The sequence below is a fragment of the Carcharhinus amblyrhynchos genome, chromosome 6, assembly GCF_965287045.1.
Source record: "Carcharhinus amblyrhynchos chromosome 6, sCarAmb.v2.hapA, whole genome shotgun sequence".
Taxonomy (NCBI): domain Eukaryota; kingdom Metazoa; phylum Chordata; class Chondrichthyes; order Carcharhiniformes; family Carcharhinidae; genus Carcharhinus; species Carcharhinus amblyrhynchos.
In genome coordinates this window covers 116054589-116075473 of record NC_137329.1, presented here as the reverse complement: position 1 = coordinate 116075473, position 20885 = coordinate 116054589, and the positions used below count along the sequence as shown (strand labels likewise).

At 43.4% G+C, this 20885-nt stretch overlaps 1 protein-coding gene across 6 annotated transcripts in view; it reads right to left on the bottom strand.

Annotated features, from left to right (window-relative positions):
- Positions 1-20885, bottom strand: part of LOC145344245 (monocarboxylate transporter 2-like) — a 208563-nt gene that overhangs the window by 132226 nt on the left and 55452 nt on the right. For 3 of the 6 annotated variants that reach the window (XM_080191267.1, XM_080191272.1, XM_080191275.1), the window contains exon 1: positions 8023-8137. The exons of 2 other annotated variants lie outside the window; for them this stretch is intronic. The gene's annotated coding sequence lies outside the window, so the exon portion shown is untranslated. Of the gene's footprint in view, positions 1-5985; positions 5997-8022; positions 8138-20885 lie in introns of those variants that run through there. One more of the 6 variants, XM_080191274.1, reaches the window with a different exon arrangement.

Below are 20885 nucleotides of genomic sequence, written 5' to 3'. Positions count from 1 at the left end.
AATAAATTTCCGTTGAGCACCAAGAAAGATCTCCTTAAAGATCCTCCACTGCTCCTCAACAGACCCTCCCTCCAACGCGCTCTCCCAGTCCACATTCGCCAATTCTTCTCTCATCCTACCATATTTCCCTCTATTCAAACAAAGGACGCGTGTCCGGGAACCTACTTTCTCCTCCTCCATCTGCACCAGAAACTCCACCATACAATGATCACTCTCCCCAAGAGGATCCTTCACCACAAGGTCCCTAATTCTACCCGCTTCATTACATAGCACCAGATCCAAGATAGCTCGCTCCCTCGTCGGCTCCAACACACACTGTTCGAGGAAACTATCCCGGCAGCATTCCAAGAACTCTTCCTCGAGCCCCCCACGTCCAACATGGGTCGACCAATCAATATGCAGATTGAAATCCCCCATAACTACGGCCGTCCCATTCCTGCACGCCGCACTTATTTGCGCGTTAACAGCCCGCCCCATCTCCAGATCATTATTCGGGGGCCTATAGACGACACCCACCAGCGTCTTCCTCTCTTTGCTGTTCCTAATCTCCACCCACAACGATTCCACCCTCTGCTCCTTGGCTCCAATATCATCCCTTGCTACCACCGTGATGCTATCCTTAATCAGTAGAGCTACGCCCCCCCGTTTTCCCTCCTGCCTATCCTTCCTAAACACTTGATAGCCCTGTACATTCAGCTCCCAGTCCCTGTCACCCTGCAGCCACGTCTCTGTAATGGCCACCAGATCGTATCCATTCGTGTCGATCTGCGCCACCAGCTCATCCACTTTATTCCGAATGCTTCGTGCATTCAGATAAAGTGCTTTCATCCCAGCCTTCACCTGGACCCTATTTGCCGCAACGCCACCAACCATACTCACGCCCCCTACTCCCTCTATTATTGGGACATCCTCGGCCTCTTCCCTTACATGTACCCTCTCCCTAACTTTAGACCTCGTAAGGTCACCTACCCTCACACCCTCCCCCCCCCTAATTAGTTTAAAGCCCTGTCTACAGTCCTCTTTACTCAATTCGCCAGCACTCTGGTCCCAGCACGATTCAGACCTTGTTCCCTTGTCAATTGCCCTGACAAAAATCTGGAATTGAAAGCTAGCTAATCTTAATAATGGTTGTTGTAAAATCCCACCTAATTCACTAATGCCCTTTCGGCAAGGAAATCAGCCATCCTTACACTGGCCTACATGTGACTCCAGACCCACAATAATGTGGTTGACTCTTCACTGCTCTCAAGTGCAATTAGAGGTGGATAACTATTTCTGGCCTCGCCAGTGACGCCCACATCCTGCGAATGAATAAACAATAACGAATAGTCGACACAGATGCCAGATCTAGCCTGATTGAATTCTTTGAAGTGGTACTAAAAAGAATTGTTCAGAGTGATGAAGTAAACAATACATTTGGCTTTCTGAAAAGCCTTTGGTAAGATACAGCATTGTCAACGAATAATTCAAATACAGACATGTGGTGTCAGGAGGCAAGTAGTGTAAGTGGAGAGTAAGTTGGCTCCAAAACATAAAGCGGTAATTTGGGGTGAAAGGTAGTTATTCAGTTTGACAATTGGTGGGGAGTAATGCTCCACAAAGACCACTGCTGGGACCCATAGCTGTTCTCAATTCACATCAATGATTTGATCCCAGGAATCGGAAGTGCAGTTTCAAAATTTGCAGATTCAGAGACAATGGCCTAGTGATATCAACGCTAGACTTTTAACTCAGAAACTCAGCTCATGTTCAGGGGACCCGGGTTCGAATCCTGCTACAGAATTTGAATTCAATAAAAAATATCTGGAATTAAGAATCAACTGATGACCATGAAACCATTGTCGATTGGTGGTGGTTTACTAATGTCCTTCAAGGAAGGAGATCTGTCGTCCTTACCTGGTCTGGCCTACATGTGACTCCAGAGCCACAGCAATGTGGTTGTTTTCTCAACTGCCCACGGGCAACTAGGGATGGGCAATAAATGCTGGCCCAGCCAGCGATGTCCATTCCCGTGAATGAATAAAAAAAATCAACATTCGGATATTGTTAATACAAAGGTGGACTGCGACAAAATACAGGGAGATATTAATAACATTATGGAATGGATGTGTAATTTCAATATAAATAATTGTGGGACAATAGATTTTGGCAGGAAAAATATAGAGCCGCACACTACTTGGCAAATAAGTGTTTAAATTTGGTGATACACATGTACAAGTCAATAAAAGTAACAATGTAGTCTCATAAGGCCAATGACTTCCTATCTGGATGGATAGAAATGATAAGCAACATCAAGTTTGGAGGAAGCCTTGGTTAGACCATTCTTACGGTACTGTGGACAGTTCTGGTCACCATATTATAAACAGGATACAGAAGCACTGTAGAACGTGCCAAAGAGATTTACATGAATAATACTAGAACTGAGAGATTATATCAATCTTGGGAGATAAATGTCCTGGGCCTGATGGGTTGCATCCTAAGATGCTAAAGGAAGTAGTTACAGAGGTAGTGAATGCAATGGTAGTAATCTTCCAAGAATCCTTAAATTCTGGATAAGTCACAGAGGATTAGAAACCGCCAATGTAACACCCTTATTCAAAAAGGGAGAGAGACAAAACAATAGGCCAGTTAGCTTAACGTCTATCATTGGGAAAGTGTTACAGCATAAAGGATGTAATAGCAGAGCATTTAGAAATGCATAATGTAATCAAGCACAGTCCAAAGGGGAAATCATGCCTGTCAAATTTATTAGAATTGTTTGAAGTGGTAATGAGTAGGATAGATAAAGGGGAGCCAGCAAATGTAATATGCTTGGATTTCCACAAAACATTTCAAAAGGTACTGCAAAAAGGCTACTTAATAAGATGAGAGCCCATGGTGTTGGAGATTAGCATGGATAGAGGATTGACTAACTGCTGGAAGACAGAACCGGAATATGCGGGACATTTTAAAGATGACAAACTGTAATTAGTGGAATCCCACAGGAATCAGTGCTGCGGTCACAATTATTTACAATATATGTTTTGGATAAGGAAAGTGAATATACTATTGCCAACTCTACAGATGACACAAAAATGGGTGGAAAGGCAAGTGGTGAGGATGACAGAGGGATATAGTCAGGTTAAGTGAGTTGGCAAAAACTTGACTGATGGAAAATAATGTGCGCAAATGTGAAATTATGCACTTTGGCAGGAAGAATAAAGGAGCTGAATATCATTTAAATGTAGAAACACTGCAGAAAGCTGTAGCAAGAAGGGATTTGGGGATCCTTGTGTATAAATCACAAAAAGCTAGCATGCAACTTCCACAGATCATTGGGAGGGAATATTGAATGTTTGCCTTTATTTCAAAGGGAATGGAGTATAAAAATAGGGAAGTCTTGCTAAAACTATACAAGACACTAGATAGACCACACCCTGGAATACTGTCAACAATTTTAATCTCCTTATCTAAGGAAAAATATCCTGGCATTGGAGAGAGTCCAGCAAAGATTCGCTGGGTTGATCCCAGATACGAGAGGTTGAGTAGGTTGAATCTGTACTCATTGGCGTTTAGGAAAATGAAAGGTGACCTTAATGAAACATGTTGGATTCTCATGGGACTTGAATTGGTAGATGCTGAGAGGATGTTTCCTCTTGTGGAGAGTCTAGGACCAGAGGATATAATCTCAGAGTTGCCCATTTAAGACAGAGATGAGGAGGAATTTCTTCTCTCTGAGGGGACAGAATCTGTGGAATTCTTTACCGCAGAAGGCTGTAGAGGCTGGGTCATTAATATGTTCAAGACTGAGATAGATAATTTTTAATCAGTAAGGGAATCAAGGGTTAATGGGGATTAGGTGGGAAAGCCAAGTTGAGGATTGTGATATCAGATTAGTCATCATCTCATTGAATCACAGGGCAGAATCAATGGGCTGAATTGTCTTCTTCTGCTCCTACGTCTTATGATCTTATGATCATGAGTAGGGGGCTCTGTTCTCCTGCAAGTAGATTGTTGGGAGATGGCTGGAAAGAGCTCTTTAAGGATATGAAAGAGCATGGTTGATTAGTCTTGAAAAAGATGGTGAGGTAAGAGCGAGAGGGTACAAATAAAAAAGTCAATAATTTATAGAATCAGGAATTCAGGAAAACCTCTTTATTTAGAGAGTGGTTAGAATGAGGATGTCACTGGCACAGTGAGTAGTTGAGGCAAATAACATGGAAGAAATCAAGGGCAATCCCATTATGTATTAAGAAGAAATAAATAGATGGATATGTTGATGGGGTGAGCTGGCAGGGGAAGGAAGAGACCTGGCTGCAGCATAAACACTGGCATTTTGATTATAATATTCTCATTCTCCTATTCAAATCTGTCTACCCCCTTCCTGTCTCAGTAACCTCATTCAGCCCCACAAACCTCTGAGAACTGTATTCTTCTAACATGGTTAGCACTGCTGTCTCACAGCACCAGGGAACTGGATGTAACTGGGTGACTGTCTGTGCAGATTTTGCACGTTCTCCATTTGTCTGACTGTGTTTTCCCCAGGTGCTCTGGTTTCCTCCCACAGTCTGATTAGGTGCACTGGCCATGCTAAATTGTCCCTCAGTGTACCCGAACAGGTGCCGGAGTGTGGTGAGTAGGGGATTTTCACAGTAATTTCATTCCAGTGTTAATGTAAGCCTACTTGTGACACTAATAAATAAATGTTAGTGTTCTAAACAGCTGTATCTTTTGTTAGTTGTGTAGTTGCTGATGACAAATATTCCTAAACCAAATTAAAGAATTCTGAGATCGCTCTGCAACACCATTGCTAAATGTAACTCAGATTACAGAGCTGTGTTTACAATGGAGTTAGGAGTCTCACAACACCAGGTTGAAGTCCAACAGGTTTATTTGGTAGCACAAGCCACAAGCTTTCGGAACACCACACCTTCATCAGGTGAGTGGGAGATGTATTCACAAACAAGGCATATACAGACACAAACTCAATTCACAAGATAATGGTTGGAATGCGAGTCTTTACAGGTAATCAAGTCTTCAAGGTACAGACAATATGAGCGGAGAGAGGTTCAAGCACAGGTTAAAGAGATGTGTATTGTCTCCAGCCACTGAGATTTTGCAAGCCCAGCCTGCGCTTAACCCTCTCTCTCCACTCACACTGTCAGTACCTTTAAGCCTTGATTACCTGTAAAGACTCGCATTTCATCCATTATCTTGTAAATTGAATTTGTGTCCTCATATGCCCTGTTTGTGAACACACCTTCCACTCACCTGATGAAGGGGCAGTGCTCCAAAAGCTTGTGGCTTGTGCTACCAAATAAATCTGTTGGACTTTAACCTGGTGTTGTGAGACTTTTTACTGTGCTCACCCCAGTCCAATCCCAGCATCTCCACATCTTCACAATGTATCTTTCCAACTGCCCTGATTTTAAAAACTGTTTTAATACAGACAACCCTTTTATAGGCTTGTACTCGTTAGAGTTTAGAAGAATGAGGGGAGATCTCATTGAGACGTATAAGATGATGAATGGAAGGGATAGGATAGAGGTGGAGAGACTCTTCCCGCTCAGAAAGGATAGTAGGACTAGGGGGCACAGCCTCAAGATAAAGAGGGGGCGGTTTAGAACGGAGTTGAGGAGGAACTTCTTCACTCAAAGGGTGGTGAATCTCTGGAATTCTCTGCCCGTTGAAGTGGTGGAGGCTACCTCGCTAAATATTTTTAAGACGCGGGTTGATGGGTTTTTGATAAGAGAGGGGATTAAGGGTTATGGGGAGAGGGCGGGAATGTGGAACTGAGCCACGACAGATCAGCCATGATCTTATTGAATGGCGGGGCAGGCTCGAAGGGCTAGATGGCCTACTCCTGCTCCTATTTCTTATGTTCTTATGTTCTTACTTAATGAACTGAAAAGTTTACATTGGATAAGTGCAGATCAATGAGATCGGAGAAAGTCAAATACAGGCAAGTTTTTGGTTCACTACTGATAATAAATTGAGGTGACTTACGTGGACCAGAGTTGTTTGGGAAATGATTTTGTTTTTTGACAGAATAAGCTTGCAAACACTTTCTGAAACCCGTAAACAAATCAAAAATCGACTCCTATGTGGGATTCCAGCATCCGACAAATGCCAAAATGGTGTTAAACTGAAATACCTACTCCAGGGTGGAAGGGGAATAGAGAGAGATGTGGAAAGTACAACAAAGCCATCATACATTATGCAGCTGGGTGAGAGAGAGAGAATATAATGGGTGGAATTCACATTCAAAGGTGGGATTAAAGTCACGCGCAATTCAATTATGAATAAAATATAGGAGGCACAATGGTTAGCACTGCTGCCTCACAGTGCCACAGACACCGATTTGATTCCCAGCTTGGGGAACTGTGCGGAGTCTGTACATTCCCCCTGTGTTTCCGTGGGTTTCATCCAGCTGCTCCAGTTTCCTCCCACAATCCAAAAAACATGCAGTTAGGTGCATTGGCCATTGCTAAATTCTCCCTCAGTGTACCTGAACAGGCACTGGAGTGTAGTGACTATGGGTTTTCATAGTAACTTAAAGTTTTTTTTAGAGTTTATTTAGTAGTCACAAGTAAGTCTTATATTAACACTGCAATGAAGTTACTGTGAAATTCCCCTAGTCGCCACACTCCAACGACTGTTCGGGTCAATGCACCTAACCAGCACATCTTTCAGACTGTGGGGGTAAACTGGAGTACCTGGAGGAAACCCACACAGACACGCAGAGAACATACAAACTCCACACAAATAGTGACCCAAGCTGGGAATCAAACCCGGGTCCCTGGAGCTGTGAGGCAGCAGTACTAATCACTGTGTCACCGTGCTGCCCAAACTTCACTGCAGTGTTAATGTGACACTAATAAATAAACTTTAAAACTTACATACATGCAAGTTATCCTAATTATTGGAGATCTGTGTTTGGTTTTAAAACACTGCTAACTGCTCGAATTGGATTGCACAACAGTTTGAAGTGTACTGTCTAAAGCAATGTAAGCACCCCCACCTCCACCCCACCCCTCCATGAGAAAACAGCAAAGCATCCTTGAGTAGCTTTGTGACTGGGAGTTGGCAGAAGGAAACAGCAGCAACCCACAGGGCGATAGAGCCACATGATCTCACCCAGAACCCACCAACCAGATCTCTAAGCTCCAGCCCTTCCCACTCTGACGCTGGAGCTGGTTGAAACCAGCGACAACAAGACACACTTGTGTACAGTGAGACTCCACCCCCCGTCCATTCATTCTCAAACATACACACACACCGGCTGGGAGGAAGTGTAACGTGGTGAAATCTATCACAGAATTGTGCCACGTTCAAATGTATCACAGTATTGTACTGTGTTCAGATGTATCCCAGAATTGTTCCATGTTCTGATGTATCACAGTATTATACTGTGTTCAGATGTATCCCAGAATTGTTCCATGTTCTGATGTATCACAGTATTGTACTGTGTTCAGATGTAATACAGTGTATTGCTGCATGTTCAGACATATGCCAGAATTGTAGTATGTTGAGCTATATCCGAGTAGTGGCATGTCCCAATGTATCCCAGAATTGTAGCATATTCCAATTTATTACACGACAAAGGAGGTTTCCCCTCTCCACTCTCCTTTCAATGCATAAACTCCTTCACAACCAATGAAACAAATGTCAAGCAGACTTTAAAACTGAATCCGTCTAATTTCCAGTAAGGATCCCTTTGTTTAAACCTGGACCGAACTGTATTTCTGACAAATGGGGTTAATGCCTAATTCCTAAACGCCCGGATATCTAAAATAGATCTATCACAGAGCCACACACACAGCGTCCATCTCTATGGATTCACGCTGTCCCTTTGACTTTCACTGATATTACAAGGAGAGGGGATGGGGGTGTGTGTGTGAAACTTACATCCAGCACACCGTGTGACCTACAAGAGAATATCCAGAGATATATAGCTTTAGCTATATTATCACCTTCTCTCCGCCCCCTCCTCCCACTCCGGCCAGGTGCTATCCAAACCTGCTCGGTATTCCTAGCTCTTACCTGCGCCGCGTAAGGTCGATGATGGGTTGTGTTGCGCCGCCGTCCCTCTCTCCTCTATCCTGACTGATTTGATCAGATCCCCTGAGAGAAACACCGGGATGATGATGATGGCTGTCTCCACAACCCGGCACTTTTTTTTCCCCTCACTGGTGTCTCCCTCCCTCATCATTCCCCCAACTCCTCCCTTCTCTGGGATCCAATGTAATTTTTTTTAAGTGTAAGAGTGCCACAGAGCACGCAAACATCATCCTCCCCGCTCAAACAAAGCAGCTCTGTGCAAAAAGAAAAGCCTCAGTGAGAAACATTCACTCAATACAAGAGAGATTCGTTTGTATGTGCATGTGTGTGCTTAAATAGATGAGGTTGTCTTTGCTTAGAGTCTTGTTATTTCCTTGAGATACCTCATTATAGAGTCCTTACAGTACAGAAAGAGGCCATTCAGCCCATGGAGCCTGCACAACAACAATCCCACCCCAGTCCTATCCCCATAACCTTACGTATTTACCCCACTAGTCCCCCGACACTAAGGGACAATTGAGCATGGCCAATCAACTTAACACACACATCTTTTGATTTTGGTTTTATTTATTATTGTCACATGTATTAACATACAGTGAAAAGTATTGTTTCTTGTGCACTATACAAAGTATACCATTTATAGAGAAGGAAACGAGAGAGTGCAGAATGTAGTGTTACAGTCATAGCTGGAGTGTAGAGAAAGATCAACTTAATGCGAGGTAGGTCCATTCAAAAGTCTGACAGCAGCAGAGAAGAAGCTGTTCTTGAGTTGGCTGGTATGTGACCTCTAACTTTTGTATCTCGGAAAAAGGTGGAAGAGAGAATTCAAGGGTGCCTGGAGTGCTTCATTATGCTCGCTGCTTTACTGAGGCAGCAGGAAGTCAATGGATGGGAGGCTGGTTTGCATGATGGATTGGGCTGCATTCACAACCTTTTGTAGTTTCTTGTGGTCTTGGGCAGAGCAGGAGCCATACCAAGCTGCGATACAACCAGAAAGAATGCTTTCTATGGTGCATCTGTAAAAATTGGTGAAAGCCATGGCTGACATGTCAAATTTCCCCTGTCTCCTAAGAAAGTAGAGGTGTTGGTGGGCTTTCTTAACTACAGTATCTTGGAAAGAGCTATTCAATTAGCTCCCCTTCCTTGCACCTTACCCTTAACTCTGCAACAATTTTCATTTTCTGGTATATATACAATTCCCTTTTGAAAATAACAATTGAATCTTTTTTCATTATCAGCCTTTCAGGCAATGGATTTCAAAATTCAGCTCCATACTGGTTCTTTTACCAACCATCTTAATTTGGGTCCTCTGGTTACCAACTTTATTTATTCATTCTAATGCCAAGATCACGTTGAACAACTCCCCTTAAATATCTCTGCTCCAAGAACAATCTTTGCTTTTCTCCAACCTCCCACTAACCCCCTCCCCACTTCTCCCCAATGACATAACTGAGGTCCTTCACCCCCTGAAGAATGAATGGCAATCTTACTGAAAGTGAAGATTCTGAAGGCTGGATGCTGAGAGGACGTTGTCTCTTGCGGGGGAACTTAGAAATAGAGAAAGGGATCTCCCATTGGGCAGCACGGTGGCACATGGGTGACACGGTGGCACAGTGGTTAGCGCAGCTGCCTCACAATGCCAGGGACCCGGGTTCAATTCTCGGCTTGGGTCAGTGTCTGTGCGGAGTTTGCATATTTTCCCCATGCCTTCATGGGCTTCCTCCGGTTGCTCCGATTTCTTCCCACAGTCCAAAGATGTGTGGGTTAGGTGGATTGACCATTCTCAATTGCCTCTTAGTGTCAGAGGGACTAGCTAGGGCAAATGGGGATAGGGCCTGGGTGGAATTGTGGTCAGTGTAGACTCAATGGGCTGAATGGTCTTCTTCTGCACTGTAGATTCCATGGTTCTATGATTTAAGACACTGGTGAGGAAGAATCTTCTCTCAGAGGGTTATTGTTCTTTAGACTTCTTTTTCACAGCGAGAAGTGGAGACTGGGTCATTGAATAAATTCAGGGCTGAGTTAGACAGACTGTTGACCGATGGGGGAGTTAAGGGTTACAGAGAACAAGTGGAAAATTGGTGTTGAGGCCACAGTTAGATCAGACATGATCTTACTGTTTGGTGGAACAGGCTTGGTGAGCCAAATTGCCGACACATATTCCTATTTCTTATCATTCCAATCCTAAACCCAAGCCAAATTAATAGTTATATCTTCAGTCTGCAAGTTTCTGACCCTGATGGTCATTGTTTCAAACCTCACTAGAGGATTTAAGCATGTAAAACACCGTCACTTTGAGCACTGCAGGAGCAGTGAAATGGCACAGCTCCATAAAATCCCTATGGTGCAGAAAGAGGCCATTAAGTTTGCACTGACTCTTGAAAGAGCATTCCACTGAGGCTCTAAACTCCACCCTATGTCCATAACGTCACACATTTACCATGACTAAACCACCTAAACAACACATCTTTGGGCAATTTAGCAACACATCTTTGGGCAATTTAGCATGGCCAATCCACTTAACCTGCACATCTTTGGGAGGAAACCAGAACACCCAGAGGAAACATTCAAAGGCTGTGGGTTCAAATCCAGTAAGAAGTCTCACAACACCAGGTTAAAGTCCAACCGGTTTATTTGGTAGCAAATCCACTAGCTTTTGAAGTGCTGCCCCTTCATCAGATGATGGGAGTTCTATTCACAAACGGGGAATATAAAGACACAAACTCAATTTACAAAATAATGATTGGAATGCGAGTCTTTACAGGTAATCAAGTCTTAAAGGTACAGACAATGTGAGTGGAGAGAGCGTTAAGCACAGGCTAAAGAGATGTTTATTGTTTCCAGACAGGACAGTTAGTGAGATTTTGCAAGCCCAGGCAAGTTGTTATGAGGGTTACAGATAGTGCGACATGAACCCAAGATCCCGGTTGAGACTGTCCTCATGTGTGGGGAACTTGGCTATCAGTCTCTGCTCAGCGACTCTGCGCTGTCGTGTGTCATGAAGGCTGCCTTGGAGAACGCTTACCCGAAGATCAGAGGCCGAATGCCCGTGACCACTGAAATGTTCCCCAACAGGAAGAAAACAGTCTTGCCTGGTGATTGTCGAGCGGTGTTCATTCATCCATTGTCGTAGCATGTGCATGGTCTCAACGTACCATGCCTCAGGACACCCTTTCCTGCAACGTATCAGGTAGACAACGTTGGCCGAGTTGCAAGAGTATTTACCGTGTACCTGGTGGATGGTGTTCTCACGTGAAATGATAGTATCCATCTCGATGATCTGTCATGTCTTGCAGAGGTTGCTGTGGCAGGGTTGTGTGATGTTGTGGTTACTGTTCTCCTGAAGGCTGGGTAGTTTGCTGCGGACAATGGTCTGTTTGAGGTTGTATGATTGTTTGAAGTCAAGAAGTGGGGGTTTGGGGATGGCCCTGGTGAGATGATCTTCTTCATCAATGATATGTTGAAAGCTCCGGAGAAGATGTCATAGCTTCTCCGCTCCGGGAAAGTACTGGACGATGAAGGGTACTCTGTCCACCATGTCCCACGTTTTACATCTACCTGTGTCCCAAATTTTACATCTACTTGACCAGGTAGAAAGGGCATCATTTAAATCAAGTATGAACAATGATGGCACTGCTGCCTCACAGCACCAATTCTGCCCTTGAATCACTGGCTGTGTGGAGTTTGCATGTTCTCCCCATGTCTGCATGAGTTTCATATAATCATAGAAACCCAACAGTGCAGAAGGAGGCCACTTGGCCCATCGAATCTGCACCGACCACAATCCCACCAGGCCCTATCCCTATAACGCCATTTATCCACCCTGCTAATCCTCCTGACACTACCTGTGTTCCTGGCACCTCCACGTCATGGCAGTTCAAATCCAACCAGAATCAGCTTTGTGAGCAGTACGGTGGTACACTGGTTAGCACTGTTGCCTCACAATGCCAGGGACTCGGATTCAAATCCGGCCTTGGCTCACTGACTGTCTGGAGTTTGTATGTTCTCCCCGTGTCTGTGTGGGTTTCCTCCAGGCACTCTGGATTCCTCACACAGTTCAAAGACGTGCGGGTTAGTTTGATTGGCCATAGTAGTGTCAGGGGTCTAGCAGGGTGGATAAATTGGGTTATGAGGATAGGGCCTGGATGGGATTGTGGTCGGTGCAGATTTGATGGGCTGAATGGTCTCCTTCTGCACTGTATGTTTCCCATCTGCGCAGAAGGTGACTTCATGGCAGACTGGTGCAGAAGGTGAAGTTGCATGGTATCAGAGGTGAGCTGGCAAGATGGGTACAAAACTGGCTCAGTCAAAGAAGACAGAGGGTAGCAGTGGAAGGGTGCATTTCTGAATGGAGGGCTGTCACAAGTGGTGCTGCTCCTCAGGGACCAGTGCTGGGACCTTTGCTGTTTGTAATAAATATAAATGATTTGGAGGAAAATGTAACTGGATTGATTAGTAAGTTTGCGGACGATATAAAGGTTGGTGGATTTGCAGATAGCGACGAGGACCATCAGAGGATACAGCAGGATATAGGTCAGTCGGAGACTTCGCCAGAGAGATGGCAGTTGAAGTTTAATCCAGATAAATGTGAGGTAATGCATTTTGGAAGGTCTAATACAGATAGGAAATATACAGTATTGATAGGTAAAGGCATCTGGGTGTACAGGTATACAGGTCACTGAAAGTGGCAATGCAGGTGGAGAAGATAGTCAAGAAGGCATAAGGCATGCTCTGCTTTCATCGGCCGGGGTATTAAGTTAAAAAATTGGCAAATCATGTTGACGCTTTATAGAACCTTAATGAGGCCGCACTTCAAACTTAGTGTTCAATTCCGTTCACCACACTACCAGAAGGATGTGAAGGTTTTGGAGAGGATACAGAAAAGATTTACCAGGATGTTGCCTGGTATGGAGGGCATTAGCTATGAGGAGAGGTTGGAGAAACTTAGTTTGTTCTCACTGGAGTGACGGAGGATGAGGGGAGACTTGATAGAAACCTACAAGATTATGAGAGGCATGGACAGAGTGGATAGTCAGAAGCTTTTTCCCAGGGTGGAAGAGTCAATTACTAGGGGGCACAGGTTTAAGATGCGAGAGGCAAGTTTCAAAAGAGCTATACGAGGCAGATTTTTTAGAGAGTGGTGGGTGCCTGGAGCTTGTCGCTGGGGGAGGTAGTGGAAGCAGATACAGTAGTGGCTTTTAAGGGATGTCTTGAGAAGGATATGAATAAGATGGGAATAGAGGGGTATGGTCCCCAGAAGCATAGAGGGTTTTAGTTAAGTCAGGCAGCATGGTTGGTGCAGGCTTGGAGGGCCGAAGGGCCTTCTCCTATGCTGTAATTTTCTTTGTTCTTTGTTTCGCTCATGGGGTCAACCAATCTCAGCTGCATGATCCCCAAAGTTCACCATCACCAGGCCTTCTTCACATCAGGTCTGGGTTTTCCATAAACTAACTGAGAAAGATTAACTGGTATGATTCGTCAACAACCCCAGTATAATTGCATGATCCGGGAAAGTACAAAGCCATGTCGATTCACCTGGATCATTTTTCATGCAGAAGGTCTTATACTTTCTCTCCGGTGTTATGACCAGATAAGAGCTAGTGAACCTACTTGGTTTATCACAACAAAGTCTTTCTCACAAGCCCAAAGATGTACAAGTTAGGTTGATTGGCCATGCTAAATTCTAATATCCATGCTAATATCACCCCTGTGTCATGGAATTAGCAGGGGAAATATGTAGGGTTACGGGAATGGGGCCTGGGTGGGATTGTGGTGGGTGCAGACTTGATAAGCGGAGCCAATCAAACAAAGACGTGCAGGCTAGGTTGATTGGCTATTCTAAATTGCCCCTTAGTGTTCTGGGATGCATAGGTTAGAGGGATTAGTGGGTAAAATATGTAGGGATATGGGGAGAGGGCCTGGGTGGGATTGTGGTTAGTGTAGACTCGATGGGCCGAATGCCCTCTTTTTGCACTGTCGAATTCTATAAAAGTTTTCTTGAGTAAAAGAAAGGGCAAATGTATTAAGCACAGTGGAAAAATAATATTTAGTTTTATTTATTAGTGTCATAAGTAGGCTTACATTAACATGGCAATGAAGTTACTGTGAAAATCCCCGAGCTGCACACTCCGTTGCCTGTTCGGGAACACTGAGGGAGAATTTAGCTTGGCCAATGCACCTAATCAGCACATTAGTTGGATTGTGGGACCAGAGCACGCAGAGGAAACCCACGCAGACACAGGGAGAACATGCAGACTCCACACAGACAGTGACCCAAGCTGAGAATTGAACCCGGTTCCCTGGCACTGTGAGGCAGTAGTGTTAACTAGTGAGCCACCATGCTGCTCAATAAAAGTACAGTGCCAAGCCTTTGACCTTCCGCAGTCATTCTGATCCACCAACTCCCCACCCACAACCCTCCTTTCCACCTCCCCCCCAACACACACACATACACACACACATAGATATCAGAGGTAAGTGAAATTAAAGTCCATAAAAAAATGTTAAAACAATATGCATTTACGTGTGCTTTGATTGTAAGGACTTTGATTGAGGCGTAGATTTTTAAATGTTGTGCCCAATTTGGATTAGCTGACTTTATGAATGCAAGCATGTGTAGACAATGTTGCAATTATTATGAGATCTCAGTTCACTTATTTCTAATAAGCTTGGCATCTGAACCCTTAATCCGAGAAAGAAAGAGAGAGAGTTCGAGAGCTCAGCTTTCACCCTGGTTCCTCCGCTGAAAACCTTCTTGCAATCTCTCTGCAGTGACTGCAGCTTGGCTCATTATATTTCACCCATTGTGTATTTCTAAGGGGTTTTGAGTGAGTATGCCTGTGACGTACTCATCAAGCACTTCGTATTTTAATATATCTTCCTGGGGTGGTGACGAGTTTCGATGGGTCTCCAAATTATAGGAAATGTCTCTCTTCATATTCTGCTGAGGTTGTCTTGGTTGCTTTTTCACCTTCGCTGTGGAAGGTGTTCTTGCATTTTAAGCTGTTTGTTCTCAGTCATTTCACTTGCAAGATTTCTAGTCAGTTGAAAGTTGAAAAGTCATATTTTCAAAAATAAAGAAGTATAGCCTCCTGACACTGCGAAGGACTGCTGTCTATAATCTATCCTTCAAAAGCCAAATTGTCACCATCTTTACAATCTGCCATTCTCTTCTATCCGTTCATTTCCTCCCGCCTGAATTAAATTGTACATTTTGCAAGTGGCTCAAATGAAAAAGTGATTCCATAAAAATGTCAAAACTAAACTAAATCCACTTGTGCATCTGGAATAAGACTTTTGCCCATTCTAATGTAAGTACATTTCCTTCATTTGCACCTCACATATTATTAATCTACTTTCTCAGTTAGGGAGTGCACTTAGGTAAAATTCACACCCCGACATTACAACAGAGAAAATATTCAAATGAAGAGTTCACTGAGAAAATCAAAGAAATGTGAAGTAACGTTATTACATTTTGGTCACTTAGCTATGAATATGAGATAAGGCAGTATACAATCCCTACAGTGCAGAAGGAGGCCATTCGGCCCTCTGAGTCTGCACTGACTCCCTGACAGACTATTTTATCCACATCTTCTCCTCTGCCCTATCCTCATAACACAGTAAGAAGTCTCACAACACCAGGTTAAAGTCCAACCAGTTTATTTGATAGTAAACCCACAAGCTTTCGGCTGAAAGTCCAACCAGTTTATTTGGTAATAAACCCACAAGCTTGTGAAAGCTTGTGGGTTTACTATCAAATAAATTGGTTGGACTTTAACCTGGTGTTGTGAGACTTCTTACTGCGTTTACCCCAGTCCAATGCCGGCATCTCTACATCATGACTATCCTCATAACCCCACACGTTCACCATGGCTAATCTTGGGACACTAAGGGGCAATTCAGCATGGCCAAACTACCTAACATGCACACCTTTGGACTGTGGGAGGAAGCTGGAGCACCTGGAGAAAACCCATGCAGATACAGGAAAAATGTACAAACTCCACACAGATAGTTACTCAAGACTGGAATTTAACCCAGGGCATTGCGAGGCAGCAGTGCTATCATACTGCCCTATTCAAGGCAATTCAGAGCAAAAAATATTAAAAAAAGAAAGTGAAGAGAAGATAGTTAGTCCTTCAAAAAGAGTAAAATCTGGTTTCATATAATAAAAGCAAAAAGTATCATGTTTTTATATAGCTGGATGTAAGTCATAGAGTCGTAGCGGTTTACAGCACGGAAACAGGCTCTTCAGCCCAACTTGTCCATGCCACCCTTTATTTTTTAAAACCCTTAAGCTAGTCCCAATTGTCCGCATTTGGCCCATATTCCTCTAAGCCATCGTACCCATATAACTAAATGTTTTTAAAAAATAAAATTGTACCCGCCTCTACTACTACCTCTGGCAGCTTGTTCCAGATATTCGCCGCCCTCTGTGTGAAAAAAATTGCCTCTCTGAACACTTTTGTATCTCTCCCCTCTCACCTTAAACCTATGCCCTCTAGTTTTAGATGCCCCTACCCTTGGAAAAAGATATTGACTATCTAGCCTATTTGCACCCCTCATTATTTTATAGACCGCTATAAGATCACCCCTCAGCCTCCTACGCTCCAGAGAAAAAGTAATAATAAAGACCCTAATTAGAAAGTTCAAAGTAAGGACAGCAAGGATTAGACTACTTATGTTGACTTGTCTTTTTCTCAGATTGGTCTTTGCTACAAAAATGAACAAGATACATTGAAAGAGATATCTTCACTTCTTATTGTCCTCTGTACACATCTGCTTACAAAATACACCTTTGTAGCCAGTTTTATGGACAAATTGTCCTGCTGTCACCATGTTGGCATGATTGATTGTTCCACTAAACACACTTCACACAATGAATACACCAGACATTGATCCCTGCCGATTGAGATGGACCAGTTATTTCTGGAATATTAATCATAAGAGTTGATTAAAATTTTAGCAAGTCAGGAATGCATTAGCAACTCAGGTGCCAGTCCCTGGCCAACACATAGAAGAGATTGTACAGTTGAAAATCATTATTCTGCTCTCAAAATTTCCATTATTCAATGCTATTATGTCGCCTTCATTTAGGACAAAGAATTTGATGTTTTGGGTAGGATTCTACAGCCTCGCTCATCCCAAAACCGTAAAATCCCGCTTGAGGTTCTTTGGACCTTTCCAGGGCCCGCCCCTCGCCTGCTCCGATTCCCGAGGTGGGTGGGATGATAACATTCAGGCCGTTGAGTTTTTGACGCAACTTCACATTGTCTTAATTCACAAATATTTAACATGCACATGTTCAATCACCACTTCAGCTGTTCGTCTAGAATCATAGAATCCCTGTAGTGCAGAAGAAGGCCATTTGGCCCATCAAGTCTGCTCTGACTACAATCCCATCCAGGCCCTATTCCCATAACCCCACATATTTACCCTGCTGACCTTCCTGACATTAAAGTCAATTGAACATAGAGCATTACAGTGCAGTACTGGCCTTTTGACCCCCAGTGTTGCGCCGACCTGTGAAACCAATCTAAAGCCCATCTAACCTGCATTATTCCAATATCATCCATATGTTTATCTAATGTCCATTTAATTGTCCTTAATGTTGGCGAGTGCACGCCCTTACTACCCTCTGAGTAAAGAACCTACCTCCGACATCTGTCCTATATCTATCACCGCTCAATTTAAAGCTATGTATGTCCCCTCATGCTGGTCATCTCCAGCCGAAGAAAATGGCTCTCACTATGCACCCTAGCTAATCCTCTGATCATCTTATGGTTTGCACATTCTCTCCGTGTCTGCGTGGGCCTCCTCCGGGTACACCGGTTTCCTCCCACAGTCCGAAGATATGCAGGTTAGGTGAATTGGCCATGCTAAAATCTCCCTCAATGTACCCGAACAAGCCCTGGAAGTGGTGACTAGGGGATTTTCACAGTGAATTAATTGCAGTGTTAATTGCAAGCCTACTTGCGACTAATAAATAAACTTACCTTAACCTAACCTGCACATCTTTGGACTGTGGGAGGAAACCAGGACACCTGGAGGAAACCCGTGCAGACATGGGCAGAGCATGCAAATCTGTACAGACAATGAGCCAAGGCTGGAATTGAACTCGGGTCCCTGACATTGCGAGGGAGCAGTGATAACCACTATGCCACCACACTGCAATCTATGGTGCTTTATATCCAGGATTTAAAACACAACAAAGTTACGAGTTTATCTTAAGAAAATCTTACTCCAGGCTAAATGCAAATTGTTTGTTACACGTTTCCAGCAACCCTCTTATAAATGCAAAGAAGTCTGTGGCTATTTTCATAACAATTTAAGTATTGGGTCCAGCTAAATTTATGAATTGTCAGCATGACTCAGCAAATAAGGGTCACCTACCCTTAATCAGTATAATCTATATAAATATGGATTAATAAATAATGAATAATTGAAGATAATCAATCAACTGTGGAAGTAATCTATTTTCACTGCTTGAGTACAGGGTCTACAGATCAGTGCTTAATTTCTTGGTATAGGTTTGACTTATGCACTTCGAATTCCGTCTTGATTATTGTGTCTCAAGATTAAATAGAAAAACGTATTAATCAATTATATTCTGCTCAGACTCCCACTGACTGGATTAGAATGTGTATCTTGGAGTGAAATTCTATTTAATTTAAGTCCATTTGCTTCATAATTTGTCCAAAGTCAAAATATAAATTGGTTAAATAGTTTCACTTTGAGACGCAGTTCTGAGAATAAACTTCATTACATGGTCAGTTAACAATCCAACGTGGGTTATGAACTTCAAAAGAACTCGTTCATTTTTTAACTTCTTTATCTTCAACCTATTATAAATGCCCTCCAAGTACATGTTGCTGTTTGCAAGCTACATTACGCAAATATCCACCCCACCCAACTGCATAAAAGTCTTAAGTCTAGCTCATCTCTGTCACGCTGCAAATATCATCTTCTCTCATATCAGAGCTTCACTACAGTGCAGAAGGAATCCACTCAGCCCATCAAGTCTGCACCAACTCTCTGACAGAGTATCCCACCAAGGCCCCATCCCCGTAACCCCACATATTAACCTCATTAGTTCATCTAACCTATGCATCTTGGGACACTAAGGGACTGTTTAACATGGTCAATATTGCTAACCTGCATATATTTGGGCCATGGTAGGAACCTGAGCACCCAGAGGAAACCCAGGCAGACATGGGGAGAATGTGCAAACTCCACACAGACAGTGACCCACGCCAGGAATTGAACCCAGGTGCCTGGCGCTGTGAGGCAGCAGTGCTAACCATTGTGCCACCATGCTGCCCCTATACATGTGTATAAATCTTTTAAGTTTGGAAAAGAAAGCTAAATGTTTCATCTCGACAAAGAAAGGAAAATAAAAAACTTGCGTTCATATACTATTGTTCATGAATTGAGGCATTTTGCAGTCCATGTACTTGTGAAGCACAAACACTGTTCATAAGTTCATAAGATTTAGGAGCAGAGTCGGCCATTTGGCTCATTGAGTCTGCTCTGCCATTCGATCATGGCCGATATGCTCCTGATCGCTATTTTCCTGCCTTCTCCCCATAACCCTTCAACCCATTACCAATCAAAAACCTGTCTAACTCCTCCTTAAATTTACTCACTGTCCCAGCATCCACCGCACTTTGGGGTAGCGAATTCCACAGGTTCACAACCCTTTGGGAAAAGTCATTTCTCTTCAACTCTGCTTTAAATTTGCTACCCCTTAGCCTAAAACTATGACCTCTCATCCTAGAATTCCCCTCAAGCAGAAGCATCCACTCTGTGTTTACTTTATCCATACCTTTTATCATCTTGTATACCTCAGTTTGATCTCCCCTCGTTCTTCTAAATTCCAGAGAGTGCACGCCTAAATTGTTCAATCTCTCTTCATACGACGAACTCCTCATCTCTAGAATCAATCCACTGAACCTCCTCTGAACTGCCTCCAATACCACTACATCTTTCCTCAATTGAGGGGACCAAAACTGTGCACAATACTCCAGGTATGGCCTCCCAATGCCTTGTATAGTTGCAACAATACTTCCTTACTTTTATATTCTATTCCTTTAGCTATAAATGCCAACATTCCATTCACTTTCTTTATTGTTGTAATTTTGGAAACATGGCAGCAAATTTGCGCAGAGCAAGCTGCCACCGACAGTGAAATAAATTACATGATAATCTATTAAGAAAGTTATAAAGAATTCAACACCCACCTTATAGTTTCTGCTTTCCCAATATAAATTGCAGATTATCCTCCCGGTCAGAGAACACATTTACTCAAATTTGGAGTACCTAAGCCTTGGTCACCTAAGGATTCCCATTGTGCACAAGTTTTGTTGGGTTTAATGAACTAAACCCACTCACTTTGTCAGTGCAAGTCATTGATAACCTTTCTGTTACTTATCCGACTTGAAATTGCCCTAGCCATCAAAATTTAGCTTTGCAACAGAACTTTTCTTTTTCATTTGTCTTTCCACAGCAGAAAAATCCTTGCAGTGCAGAAGGAGGCCGTTCGGCCCATCGGATCTGCACTGACTCTTCAACAGAGTCTGGAGTCACTCGTCGGCCAGACCAGGTAAAGACAGCAGATTTCCTCCCCTTACCGACATGAAGAACCTCAGGCCTCAGTGACAGACTCATCCCTCCTGGGTCCATTCGTGAGTTGGTTGTTTGGCAGCAGTGGCCTGGAATCCTGCAGAACTCTCTGATTACCATCGTTTACACAAAATTTGCTTGGCCGCCTGCATCCATCAATAGGCGTGTCCTGTTCAGGTTTTGATTCCAAAGAGATCCCATTTGACTGATCCCTCCCAACTGATTAA